The 13,457-nt window shown below is 48.1% G+C and overlaps 1 protein-coding gene across 3 annotated transcripts in view; it reads right to left on the reverse strand.

The window, feature by feature from the left end:
* IGFN1 (immunoglobulin like and fibronectin type III domain containing 1) overlaps window positions 1-13,457 on the reverse strand; it is a 63,250-nt gene that overhangs the window by 47,403 nt on the left and 2,390 nt on the right. For 2 of the 3 annotated variants that reach the window (XM_056361501.1, XM_056361498.1), the window contains exons 2-3: window positions 12,334-12,554; window positions 11,532-11,695 (exon numbers count right to left, since the gene is read on the reverse strand). The gene's annotated coding sequence lies outside the window, so the exon portion shown is untranslated. Of the gene's footprint in view, window positions 1-11,531; window positions 11,696-12,333; window positions 12,555-13,356; window positions 13,452-13,457 lie in introns of those variants that run through there. The other variant, XM_056361499.1, reaches the window with a different exon arrangement.

Raw genomic sequence — 13,457 nt, forward strand, 5'->3', positions numbered from 1 at the left:
TTTCATCTGCCTTAAGTGAGTAAGAGACCTTGCACGATCAGGTTCCTTTGACCTTGCATGGGTGTATGAAAACACCAATCCTGCCAGGGCCATTATGGCCTGTTCCTACACTCAGGACCCTGACTCTAACCTTCAAGTCTTTGGCATGGTACAAAGTCAATTTTAAGTGTAAAGATAATAGTTCAGCTATTTAATCCCTACATTGGGGCAGATTTTAATCTATCTGGTCCTTGAAATCTGTTGGTTTCATTTCATCTATACGTTCCATAACTTTCTGAGACTTCAGTCTGAGAGAGGCTCCAGCGGAGACACTCACAAATGAGAAACCAAAGAGTAGGGACCTCCACACTGAACACAGATATAAAAAAAATATTGGGCTTTTTTTCTGCTGTGACCTTAATTTTCCAGCGTACTTCCTTCACACCTTCTTCACACCTAGAGATTCTGTCAGGTTTCTTGTCCTGATGAGTTTGAGAAAGGATGTTTTAATAGTTTTTATGCCTTTTCCAACCTGGTTTGTTTTCAAAATCAGGATATGCTGTGTTCAAGAAGTGACAAATATCAACCACAGTAGGATAGTACAAATTCCTTAAAACAGTGAAAAAATCTAGACAAAAAAAGAAGATTAAATGGGTTCACTCTGCAGTGTTGAGAGGGTGAGAATGTGTGAAGCCTCAGTTTTCAATAATAATGACAGTGATAATTATGACAACAAAGCTGACATGAGAACAGAGGGAACAGAAACAGAAATTACCGTGAAAGCAGTGGAAGAAAAACTCCATGTGCAACTCCAGTACAAGCTGATGAAGTATTGCTGTTAGAAAAACATCAGTGCCAGCTTTCAATCTCAGTTTTTGAGGCCTACACCAGAATACGGGGAACACTGCTGTTTGTTCATATTCAGGAACAATTTTCTTAAGTAAGAAGGTGTATGGAGATGGCATCATGGGCTGTTCAAGGTAGTGAAGAGCAAGCTATATTAAAAAAGAATGAATAAGGTTAGTTTGTTCAGCCCAGCAAAAGAGAGAAGGGGGGAAAATACTATTAAATACCTTACAAAAGTAAATATCAAAAGGGGGGACAAGGTGAAAGAAGGACAAATGGAAATAACTGACTATAAAGAGGAATATCAGGAGATTTTTAACTATTAAATCTGACTAATACAGCCTCCTAGTTAGAATAATAAGGCAGAGCATCTGACAGAGTTAACAGAGGTTTATTTATTTTATAATGGGAACTCTGTGACACAACTTTCTGCCACTCAGATTCAGAGGTCTTTTCTAAGGTCAGGAGTGAAGTCTGGGGGGACAAATGGCCCGGAGACACTGAACTCAGAAACCCTTGGCTGCAGTAAATGCCATTTGGGAGTGACTTGCTGTACAGTTATTTTGGCAATTTGTTGTCCCTGCCCTCAGGCATTCTCTTCCAATAGCCAAATCATAGTGAACTTTGTGCACAGCACGGTAGGGCACCCATCTACCAGGCCAGCAGCACGGCAATGAAGAAAGCTTTAAGTAAGACAGTGTACTCATTTGAACTAACAAGCCAGCATTACACAAGCTTTAAGCGCTACCAACATCCAGGCCAGTGATGCCCTTAGAATAGAAGGTCCCAGTTCTCACCTGCTAGCAAGACCTCCACATCTTTTAGGTAGAAATCATAGTTTGGTATTTCATAGAGGCAGAAATACCACTGTTGTGTGTCTGTCTTCTCCTATGTCAGTTATAGTGGTGATTCTTCCATCATTTGGTGTGTAGATGTGTGTATTTGTGTGCATGCCTGCTTGACAGTACTTGATTTGATTTGCTGAGTGCTTCAGGGCCTAAGAATCACAACAGTTGTCTTAGGGTTCATAACTCTGCTGACTTGTGATCAAGAATGCGGAAAGCTGTGACCCAGAGTATCCACTCCACCTCCTTCGGCATCCGGCTGACAATTGAGCTGACAGCAGAGCTAATGCTCCAGCATGCTCAGTCTAGTGGGCTGACTCCCCTGCTACAGACTATAAATTACACACGGCCAGTTTTAACACCTCTTGATATAGTTATGCATAAAAGCTTTCAGTCCTAGTGGCTCTGTAAGTGGTCCGCGCATCTGCCTGCCCGAACAGGTGTTAATAATAAGGAAATAACCTCCCTGGTGAGAGGAATTTTAGAAGCTGTGAGGAGGGGTTGCAGTGGCAGGGAGGACAGTGTGAATGTGGCTGTATACACCTACTGACACCCCTGGGCACTTGGCTTCAAGGACGGGAGCTCACCCTGCAAATAGATCTCCCTGGCAGAGGCCTGTGCCAAACACAACTGCAACAACAACAGCACTTGTACTGTGCCTTTTGGGTAAGAACGTTTTGCTGGACCGTGAATCCCCAGACTGTTTCTTGAGGAGGTGGGAGACAGAGCTACTGCATGATTTGTTAACTTGAGAAATGAGCGTTCCTGAGGCAACTACTAGAAAAGTCTTTCTTCAGACTTTAGGACAAGACACACAAGACCTGACACAACTGCATTACAGTCCACAGTCCCTTTCAGAGCTACAGAGACCATCCAGAGGCTCTCTGATTAATTTTCCATGTTTGGTGAGAGGCAGTAATTTGGTTGTGATTCACAGAAATCTCAGTGACACCATTCAGAAAGGAAGCTCATCATGGAAGCATAGCCAGGAAGCAAAGCCAAATAAAAGCCTCTTCATACTCATAAGCGAGCTTTTCCTCATACTCGAGCATCCCCCAGAGGTGAAGAATTGCCCTGCTTGGACTAATTTGGATGAAGTGGGAGAAGCAGACACCGAGTGGGGCACTGAGACCAGTGTCGGGCTATGCAGCTCTGTCAGCAGCCTCATCGCCAGCACACTGCTGTGACTTGGCCGTTTGCCGCCGACTCCCTGTGAGTCCGGGCTGGGCCAACCCCGCGTTACCCTGCAAGTTACCAGCACACACGTTCCTAATGAAATGACCCAGCAGAGCATCTGCTCCTGCCAGTGCCAGAATCCACCTCCCTTTTGCGCTGATTGTTGCTCTCTGTGCACTGTACGCTGCAGGAAGGTGAGCTGGCTCGCAGTCAGGGCTGCTGGGTAGCACATGACCTTCAGCATGACCACCAGTAGTCCTGAGAAGATGCCATTCCTGCTATAGGCTTTTTGTCCCCACTGCCACAGATGTAGCATACTTTCCAGATCACCCATTGTAACATGGTAAGACGGCGTAACTCCATGATAGAGGTATTTACATGACACCATAGAGGAAGAACTGGACCTGGGAAGTTGTGATCCCATCACAGCCTTTCAGGACATGCCATCAAAAGAGGTCTCTGTTACTCTGCCCTACTCTGTGTGGTGAATAGCTCCCTTGAACCATCAATTGCAACATACAATTAGCTCCCCTAAGCAAGTGTCACAGCAGAGTCCTGGCAAACTGCCCTTCCTCCCACTTCTCCCTCATTAGGCTGCTCCTCTCTTGCTAGATCTTTAATTAGCTTGTCATCAGCAACTTGGCCTGGACTGAATACCCTGTATTGTCCCAAAAGAAACCATATAAGGCAGATGGGACACTAAAAGCAGCAAGAAAGTAGAGTGAGAAGACATGCAAAGCAATTGGTATGTGTCTGACTTCAGTGGCAGGCTTGCCAGGGGCAGTAGTAAGATTGCAGCTGAACAAACTGGGAGTGTCCAAAATGTAGGCTGGCTGAGATGCAGCAACCTCATTTCAACAAACTCACCGTAGGGTCAAGAGAAGGGAGAGGCAAAACCCAGCAAAACCAGTAGCCTTGGAGAATAAAGCTATTTATTGTGCCATTAAAGCAAAGAGCTCAGCCACGGTCAACCTACTAATTCAGCTTGGAGCAGTTTCACAAGAAAGCTTTGTTTACACCTCACCCGATTCCCTTGCTTTCACTAATTCAGAAGGCAACACTTGGCCTGAAATCACCTTTTCCCTGAATTCTGCAGCAGGTTGTATTCCCCCTGTCTGCCACCCACTGAGCTCTGCAGATGCTCCATGGCGCCGCTGCGAAACACTGAGCCAATACATGGAAGGAGAGGAGGGCAGCAAAAATGCTGGATGGGGAGGGCAGCCCATAAAATATACACCTGTTGTCAATCAGAAGCCAAGGCTTATGTCAGCCTGCTGCAAATATTTTCCCTTCCACCTTGGTGACCTTTTCAATCACACTTCATGAGGGAGACTGCTCCCATTAAGTGCTACTCGATCCTCTGCTAATGCAGCAGTTATGAAAGGACCACAGCACTTGTCAATAGGATAAACACCTTTGCAGTGGGAGAAGGCTGCAGAGAAGGGGCATACACCCACCTTCTGTAGGATCGCAGCTCTCTGCGCCAGTATGAGCTGGTTATTGTGAATGCAGTGGTATTCCCTGCCACTGGGACACCCTGCAGACCTGGCCACCACTCCTATGGGCTATCTGGCCACCCCTGTACTATCAGACATGAGTATTCCCCAACAAGGAAAGAGTCATTGAGACTGGGAAGGGACTGTGAAATCTGGCCATGGTAGAAAGACCAGCTTTCAGGATAATCTTCCCTATTTCTGTTGCGTTTGAGGCAGAAGATCTATAGAGATCTAAGGGGGTCTCACAGCACACTGAGAAAGAACCAACCACTGAGCAGCAAGCAGCAGAGGTTCCTGGTGAGCAGCTGCAGTAGCCTCCTGTAGATAAGACAAAAGAAGGAATGGTGGCAATAACAGAGACACTCTCCATTGTCTTTAAATCACCAGGGAGAGATTTCTGCCCATCTGACACGTGGCTGAGTGGTCCTTCCCTCCACTCGTCCTGTGTACGTAGAAAAGATAAACAGTACAGCTCGGGAGATCAGACTGTTGAAATATAAAGGGAGAGATGTTATCTTAGCCCTGAGGAGAAATTTCCTGGCATGTGACTGCCATCCAGGTGGTGATAACTAGATATAATTTATTCAGGTAGAAATCTCTCTTCCCACTCTAACAACATTTTGTTTGCTTTGTCCTGAATAACAAGCCCACCAATGCCCTGGAAATGATGATTTGGAACACATGTGCAGAGTTCCTAATACACCGCAATGACAAGAAGTTTCATCAACTCAGATAAATAACCCTGCCTTCTCGGTGACAGTCTCTCATACTTCAGATGTCTCACTTCCCCTACCTGCCAACATTTGATATCTATAAATAGGGCCAACTGAGAGAGGAACAGGGGATGTATGCTGCCACCCACTAGATATGTTAGTCTCAGGCATATGTTTGGAGGGAACTAGTGGTAAGTAAACAACACAGCACTAGGCAGCAGAGGCCTGACCCTGCAAGGCTGGGGCAGTCTGGCAGATCACTGATCAGTCCAGAGCTCCCTCCAGAGCAGACTGGCTCTGGACATTCTCCAGCTCTCCTGCCAGGAGCACAGGCCTGCACTGCTCCAACACCTGTGGCAAAGCTCCAGCAGAGACCCCACATCCCTGCAGCAGACTAAGCTGAGCCAACGGCAAGGTTCAGGAGACGCTTGTGACGCCAGGTGCAGCACTCACTGATGTTGGTGTCAGCCTTTCCAGCACTGCCAGTGCAATGTGAAGCAGAATACCACCACCAGCACCTTCCAGTAACTGACCAGTATCTTCCAGTGTTGCATCAAACACCCTCTGGCACAGCATCCCCCATCCCTCTCTCTGCACAAAGGCTGCACTCAGGGTTCTGCCAGTCCCAGCAGTGCAGATCACCCATGTTTCCATAGAAAGGGCAAGTATCTCCCTCCATAGATGTTCTTCACTGTTACAACCACAGGCTGATGAATCTCACTCTGCATTACACACCCCTCAGTCCCTGAGCTCAGAAGAGCAATGGAGGGAAACAGGATTTTTGGCATGCTCCTACTGCTCATGGGACCCTTTGTTACACAGAGCTGGAAGCCCAGAACAATCCAGCACAGGTCTTGGTGATGCAGAAGCATTGAGTGGTGGCGTGTCACATTTGCACAGGCCAACCCCATCAAATATATCCCTTGGAACCCAGTCTCAAATAAATCCTGACCAAGCAGAAAGCTGCCGTAGCAGTAGCACGGACCAGCTTCTGTGCCCAGGCCCTTTTGTCTTCCTTTCCAAGCAGAACGCTCTTTGACAAGTACAGAATTACAGCTTTCCAATCAGTATCCACTTGCTGGTAAAAGCTGTTAATTGCCTCGTATAGTCTTCTGTCAGCAACATTATCCCCTCTCGTCCTGCTGAGACTGGGATGAGGGACTGTCCTGTTCAGTGGCTGCAGAGCAACATGGGGAGGGGGAAGATGAAATATAATATGAGAAATAATATCTATGGCAGCAAGCAAGGCTAACCAAAAAGCCATGAGGAGAGCAGGATTCCAAGGAGAGAGGAATGCTGGGGGAGGAAAAGCATGGAGTTCTCTTGACAAAGATCCAGGATCATTTTAAAAGGGCCCAAGAAATTATTTTTTAAGGTCTATTTTTAATACAACCTACATGTGTGATGAGTGCACTGCCTGCCACAACACTATCTTATTACTTCCAAGATTAGTAACAAAAAGATTAATTTAGAGAGGATGGAATATTTTCTAACAAAAGTGTCACTACCTTCTGGGGAGCAAGTCTGACCTGAAAAGATCACGTACAGGGAAATCCCACACCACAGACAATCCCTCATGGATAGGAGTCCCCCAGCTGGAAATACAACAGTTTGGGTTAATTTCAGCACAGCTGGGGTGACTGCCGATGACATCATGTGGCTGTAATATGTCACTTTAATTGACCATAAATATATGTACTCCGCTACAGCTGACAACAAAAGCTGTGGAGACAACAGTGGATTAGGCCTACGCTCCTGTTCTCTGAGGAAACTTCATCAAGCAGCTATTAAATACTGAAACGAGCCCACGGTCTTTGGTTCAGGAAGTTCCTAACTCACAGACAGATGGACCTTTGAGGCACACCAGGAACTGGATCCTTGAACACTACTACAGCTCTTGCACCCTGCCCTACACATCACTGTCACACGAAGAGAGAAGCAGGTTATTTGGCTAGATGCTGTGATGCAGTGTCATACGAGTGTATTTTTGTACTTGCGTTGAAGTGACTGATGTAATATGGGGAGCCTTCAGGAGCTTCCCACCTGCATGCCAGTGCTTGCTTGTCTGACTTATGGCTTAATTCCTCCAAGTAATATAGAAATAAAAGGCTTATGAACATTCCCTGTCCTTTTCCAAAAGCCACAAAACCCACAGACAACCCCTCTCAGCCCTCCCTAGTGCCGGTCCACACAGAAGACGACAGGCTACTGTGGCTGGAGCCTCCATTGCTCTCCAATTTGAGGCAAGGCCCTGGCATGAGAGGCAAAACTCCCATCCACATTGATGGATCCATAGTGATGTCCCATCTGGAGACTCCCAAATTAAAAGCTGATGGCACAGCGTTTGGGACTGAGGGAACTTGTCCACTTGCTAACATTTTTGTATTCTCTTCTGTGCCAGAGAAACTGAGAATATACTTTACTTACACTGAAAATTACCTCCTCCAAATGCAGCTGAATCATTTCTCCAAGTTGCTACTAACGTTTCTGGAGAGCACCTTGCTCCAAGGGAGCCAAATACAGACGGGATCCTACAACCACAGCCCTCTCCCAGTCCCACCAGCCCTTCCACATGCTGGAAACTCATTCTGCCCGGAAGTCTCTACAAAAATCACTTCACTCTTTTCAAAACAGAGCAGCTGTTTAGCAGCAGCTCAGCACAGCAGGTCAGAAGATGATGAATCCTGTATCCAGTTGAGGCTTGGGAATTTTTAGGGAAACAAAACCCCAGCTGTGTAAGCTGGAAGAGGGCTTAGACATCTGCTCCAATACTGCTGCTCCCAAACTAGCACCAAGCAACCCTTCCAAACCATGGAGACCTGGCTTTGAACTGCTCCGAAAGCAGTGACCTCTGGCAGGAATGATTTCCTTGGTCTCACACAAAGCACTTTCCCGCACTGTGCTGGTTTTGGCTGTGATAGAGTTAATTGCCTTCATAGTAGCTAGTATGGGGATATATTTTGGATTTGTGCTAGTCACCGTGATGACAATACAGCGATGTTTTCATTACTGCTGAGCAGCACTTACACAGAGCCAAGGCCTTTTCTGCCTCTCACCCCACCAGTGAGCAGGCTAGGGGGGCACCAGAAGCTGGGAGGCGACACAGCCGGGACAGCTGACCCCGACTGGCCAAAGGATATTCCATACCATAGACCGTCATGCTCAGTATATAAGGCTGGGGAAGGAGGAAAGGGGAATGCTCAGAGTTACAGCGTTTTGTCTTCCCAAGTCCCCACTGGGTGTGATGGAGCCCGGCTGTCCTGGGGATGGCTGAGCACCTGCCTGCCATGGGAAGTGGTGAATGAATTCTTTGTTTTGCTTTGCTTGAGCACGTGGCTTTTGCTTTACCTGTTAAAATGTCTTTATCTCAACCCACAAGTTTTCTCACTTTTACTCAGGATTCTCTCCTCCATCCCACCAAGTGGGAGCAAGCAAGTGGCTGCGCAGAGCTCAGTTGCTGGCCAGAGTTAAATCACGACCCACTCTGAACAAGAAAGAGGGATCCCTGACTATCAGCCCAGCTCAACAGCTCTTAGCTAACAAAGTGGAGTAGATCACAGCCGGAGGTGGGCTGGGGTGGCTGCAGCCAAGCAGGAGCATGACCTTAGAAGGTAAAACCAAGCTGCTGCAGGCCTGATGCCAATAGTACACTTAGGCCTAACTGTTCCAGTGTTCCATGCCATTCCATCAAAAATCTTGGAGAAACTTATTTTTGGCTGAACCAGATCTCACAGAAAAGAATGCCAAATGCAGCGTTTCTCTGCCAATCAGGAGGAGACTTACAGGGAAGCCCCTGCAGTGCAGAGATGCGTGCAAAGCAGCCAAACAGCAGAGGACTGTCACCAGAGGCTGTAGCCGCTCAGTCTCACAAACGTGATCTATCACAACCAGCCTGATTTTATTCCTTCCCCTCTTCCCCCACATCACATACAGGTTAGCAGGAGGATAGCAGGAAGGGTGCCGCTGACACTTCACAGACTTCTATACACCCAAACCATGCCGTAAGCACCACCTCTGTAGGCAGTGCTCTTATAAGCACCGTCTTAGAAGATGAAAACAGTTATGTATCTGGCTCTGCAAAGTCTCTATCTGCCCCAACCCCGTAAGAACACATTCTCCTACCCCTTCAGGTGGCAGCTCCAGCAGATGAGGCTATTTCTCAAGTTCCTGTGTGGTTCACAGTAGAGCTGCATCTCTACACACCTCCCAGGCTTCAGGACAGAGCATCAGCTCTTGAAGAAATACTGCAGGTCAGAAAGAATTCTCTTTTCCTTCTAACAAGGCCTCTGTTCTTTACTTGGGAACCGAGCTCAGGCAGAGGGAAGCAGTGTGGACCAGTGGCTAGAGCACTTCCCTGGGGTGTAGCAGCTCTTTCTTCTAGTCTTAGCACTGCTGGGTGAGCTTGGACAAGGCCTCTCTCCTCCACTGACCTGTGCATATTTAGACTGGAAATGGTTTCCAACCTAGGGGCAGAGGCAGCCTACGGAACAGTTAAATGCAACTAAGGTGGAGAAGCATGACTCAAGCCCTTTGGGATATAAGCCATGCCTGGGTTGTTTCCCCCTCGCCAACCCAGAGACACCCTGCCGCCAATGCTAGGAGTCTCCTCGCCATAACACTTCGAGGTGCAAGTGAGCAATAGCTGCACAGCTGTGAGCTGTGTGACACAACACCAAATTCCACGGTCTAGATTTATCCTTCCATGGCCGTTACATTAATGGTTGTTCTCCAACACATTCATCCCACAGGAGATCATGGTTGACAGAGGGTCCTTCACAACACCAGCTTGTCTGTGCACGACCAAAGGACACATACTGACACTGCATCTCCCGGGCTATCGGAGTCCAGCATGCTGGGAAAGCCACACCTTCTGTCAACCCCCACACGCACACCAGCTGCTCCTGCTTGTGATTGACAACGTTTGTTCATCAACATATACTCAGAAATCTCTATAAGGCTTCTACATGTCTTTTTAAGATTGTCAGGTCTTTCATGTTGAGACCTTAATGCACCCTCACAAGCAGTTCTTGTGATCCCCATACAGTCTTCAGTCACCCTCACAGGAACCCTAGAGCACTGCTGCATACCATTTGACTGAGAAAACTGAGGCACATCACCAGAAGCCGCTTCCTTGGAGTTGTAAGGGAGGTGACAGCAAAAAGAGAAGAATTGCTGTTCCTTGGTCTAACCAACCATCCCGCACAAGGAAGAGAGCTCAGGGAGGTTGGGCCAATGCCCAAGCACCCTTGCATCCTTTCTTGTCAAGGGAAGCACCTTGTTTTGAGCTTAATACAAAGACCAGATCATTTTGTTGCAGGTGAGGAGTGAATTGTCTTCTCCCTGAATTATAGGACACCTTTTATAATGGTAGGATGTATCCCGAGAATATTTACAAGTCAATCTGTTTGTTTACAATATTAAATAAATTGCCCTTTAAATATCTGGCAGCTGATGTGACCCCATCGTTGTGCCGGAAAAAGGTTTACAGTGTAGTCACTAACACCCATTTCCAGAAAGAGCAAGGACAAGCTGCTCTGTGTCCTTAGCCATTGGTCACGTTAACAAAAATGCCACCTGTCCTTCAGAAGCTGATACCACAAATACCAGTAAGGACTAAATACATCGGTAAGGGGAGAGTTCAGGGCACTAACAGTGGCGCCTGACGCATTTCTCCTCTTTTATGTATTTGTGTTTCTTTGTTTCCTATGCTGATCTCCAATTCCTTCTCCCTCCATGCCAAATGATTTGTGTTTGGGTTGTATTCCCAGGATGCTGCCTATGGAAAGCTCCTCTGAGGCACCTCTCTCAGTTTTCTGCTGCCAACAAAGCTAGAGGGAAAAACTGGGAATGAACAGCCCCACAAAGTCATTGCTGATCCTGCGGTCTCCAAAGTATGATGAAGCCCCTCCACAGACCACCATGCAAGTCACAGACCCCTGCAGGCCAATTTCAGTAGCTAACATCAAATATCTTGGAATCCAGGGCAAGATCTCTAAGTGTTCAGGACACACTACTGGAGCTAGATTTTTGCAGGGACCAGCATTCAGCACACTGAGAAATTCAGGAAACGTGACCACATCTGTTGGATCTGTGTAGCAGTGCACTTATGAATAAAGAAATAAAGCGGCAAATCCTGCTCCCTCCAGCCAAACTCTGTTTTTTCACTGCTGCTGGGCTTTAAACACAGCAACAGGGGTGACATCCAGACAATAACTGATCCTGCTACATCTGAGTTACCTCGAACAGACAAAAAAGCTGTACTGGGCAGGGGGACAGCCAGCAAGAAAGGAAACAGAAAACTCTCCTGGAGGTGTTGTGTGTGAGATCTCCCTCCCATCACTACGAAGAAAATGCACACACAGCTAAGTCTCCTTTCCGAGGGATCGCAAATCAGTCTCTTGAAAAACAGCCTTGAAAGCGAAATGCAACTTCCAAGCTTGTGTAGTGTTTGGTGGGTCTGTCTTTGAGGCACTCACCTGAAAAACGTGATCCCTGCATTCAGTGTCTCAACTGCCTGGGCTGTTCCTTTATTTATTCCAAGGGGATTTCTCAGTGTCTTGTCACGAGTTCAGGCTGCTTCCTGTAGGTTTCTATTCAGCTTACTCCAGCCCCACAAGAAGCAGCGATAGGTACCTTTGGGCTGCACAAGAACACAGAAGAACAGATTGACAACAGGCATGTCAGAGAAGACAAAAATATCTCCTCACCAGTTGTGTGCTGGGAAAGTTGGTAACATAAAATCCCCATGGTCATCTGGCTCTTAAACCTATAAAAACTCAGTTATTTCACAACATTGGCAGTGTCCCACAGCCAGGCCTAAGGTTCTTCTCTGAAGTGAGATCTGTGAGTTAGCACCAAAGAGGTTCTTCCGCTCAGCAGTGCTGGAGTAGGAGGAAGGAATTAGAAGTCCCTTGTGCATCTAATACCCAGGATTATTCTCATGGAATATTTCCTTAGATCAGTCCAGCTGATGTAGGCCACAGTCCCATAACCGACTCCAGCTGAGTATGGGGGGAATGCAGCTGTGGCAGGGTCAGGATTGTACACATTACAGCAATGGGGTTAGAAAACACTTTTACATCAGTAATTCCCATCCCTGGGTGCATAGAGCAGTGTGGGGCATTTTAAAGGCTGGCAGTTGCCACAGTCTATACATTCTGCAAACCCTAAAACAAGCAGCCTCAATCAATTTACTCCTTTCTAAAAAGTTACAACTTATCTATGCCAGACAGACATTCCCCTCTGATTTACACAAATTTCAGGCTGAATATCTCTCACCTCAGTCTTCTCATTTTTATTTTCATCAAAGAAGCATCGATGCAGAAAGGGTCTTGCCACCAACACGGGACAGGGCTGCAGTGCTGCATGGAATGGTCCCATCGCTGCACAGACATGGCCGCGGGCACACGCCAGGTGAGGCACAGCCACCAGGTTTGAAGACTTTAGACCTCAGGTTTGGGCCTCCTTTTTCCCCTGTTCCATCAATGGATGCTTTTTATCTGAAAGAGAATTAGATCCTGATTTTATCCAGCGCCACAGATAGAGCTCAGGTCAACCAGCAGAAGACTGGAGCAAGCGGAGAAGCAACTCAACCCTTCCAGGGGGCTGCCACAGAAGCAGGGCCACAGCCGCGGCTCTGTGCACGCCTGAAGCAAAGGGTGCAGCCACAGAAAATGGGGCAAAACCCAGCTGGTTCTCGAGCCAGGTCTCAGAAACGTTCTCTTTGGACAAACACAAGACCCCACAGGCTTGGAAAGGCACAACGCTCTTCCTGGCATAATGATAGAGCAAAAATGAGTCATTGGCTTCTAATACAAGAGACTGACTACAGACCCACAGTCTTTGAGCCTAGAAGATCACAAATAACATTTATAACTACGTATCAGCCAAAACATCATAACCAAGGTTATGTGGCCTGGGTTTTCTCCTCTGATGGACAGCAATGCCTTTCCTGCGAAAGGTGTGAGGCCAATTAAGGGGGGGCGCTGGGGGGGAGAGCGGGGGGGGGGGGGGGGGGAGTGGGGGAGCTGGGGGGGGGGAAGCTGAGAGGGAGGGAGCTGGGGGGGGGACCTGAGGGGGGGGGGAGCTGAGGGGAGGGGGAGGAGCTGGGGCGGGGGAGAACTGAGAGAGAACGGGGCTCTCCCGTGGCTCAGCCTCAGAAGGGGGCGGCCTGGCCTGGCCTGCCCTGCCCTGCCCGACGAGGGGGCAGCCACGCGGGGGTTGCCCCAGGCCAGGACCGCCTAACGCCGCCTGCTGCCGCCCGGGCCCGCCGGGGCCGATGGCGGCCGGCCCGTCCCTCACCTTGCGGGGCGCGAACGGGGCGCGGAGCCGCTCCTCAGGAGCCGCCCGGGAGACCTGCCTCCCGACTGGCTGCGGACTACTGCCTGTCACTGGACGTCACC

Source organism: Falco biarmicus, chromosome 16 (assembly GCF_023638135.1).
Source record: "Falco biarmicus isolate bFalBia1 chromosome 16, bFalBia1.pri, whole genome shotgun sequence".
In the NCBI taxonomy this organism is placed as follows: domain Eukaryota; kingdom Metazoa; phylum Chordata; class Aves; order Falconiformes; family Falconidae; genus Falco; species Falco biarmicus.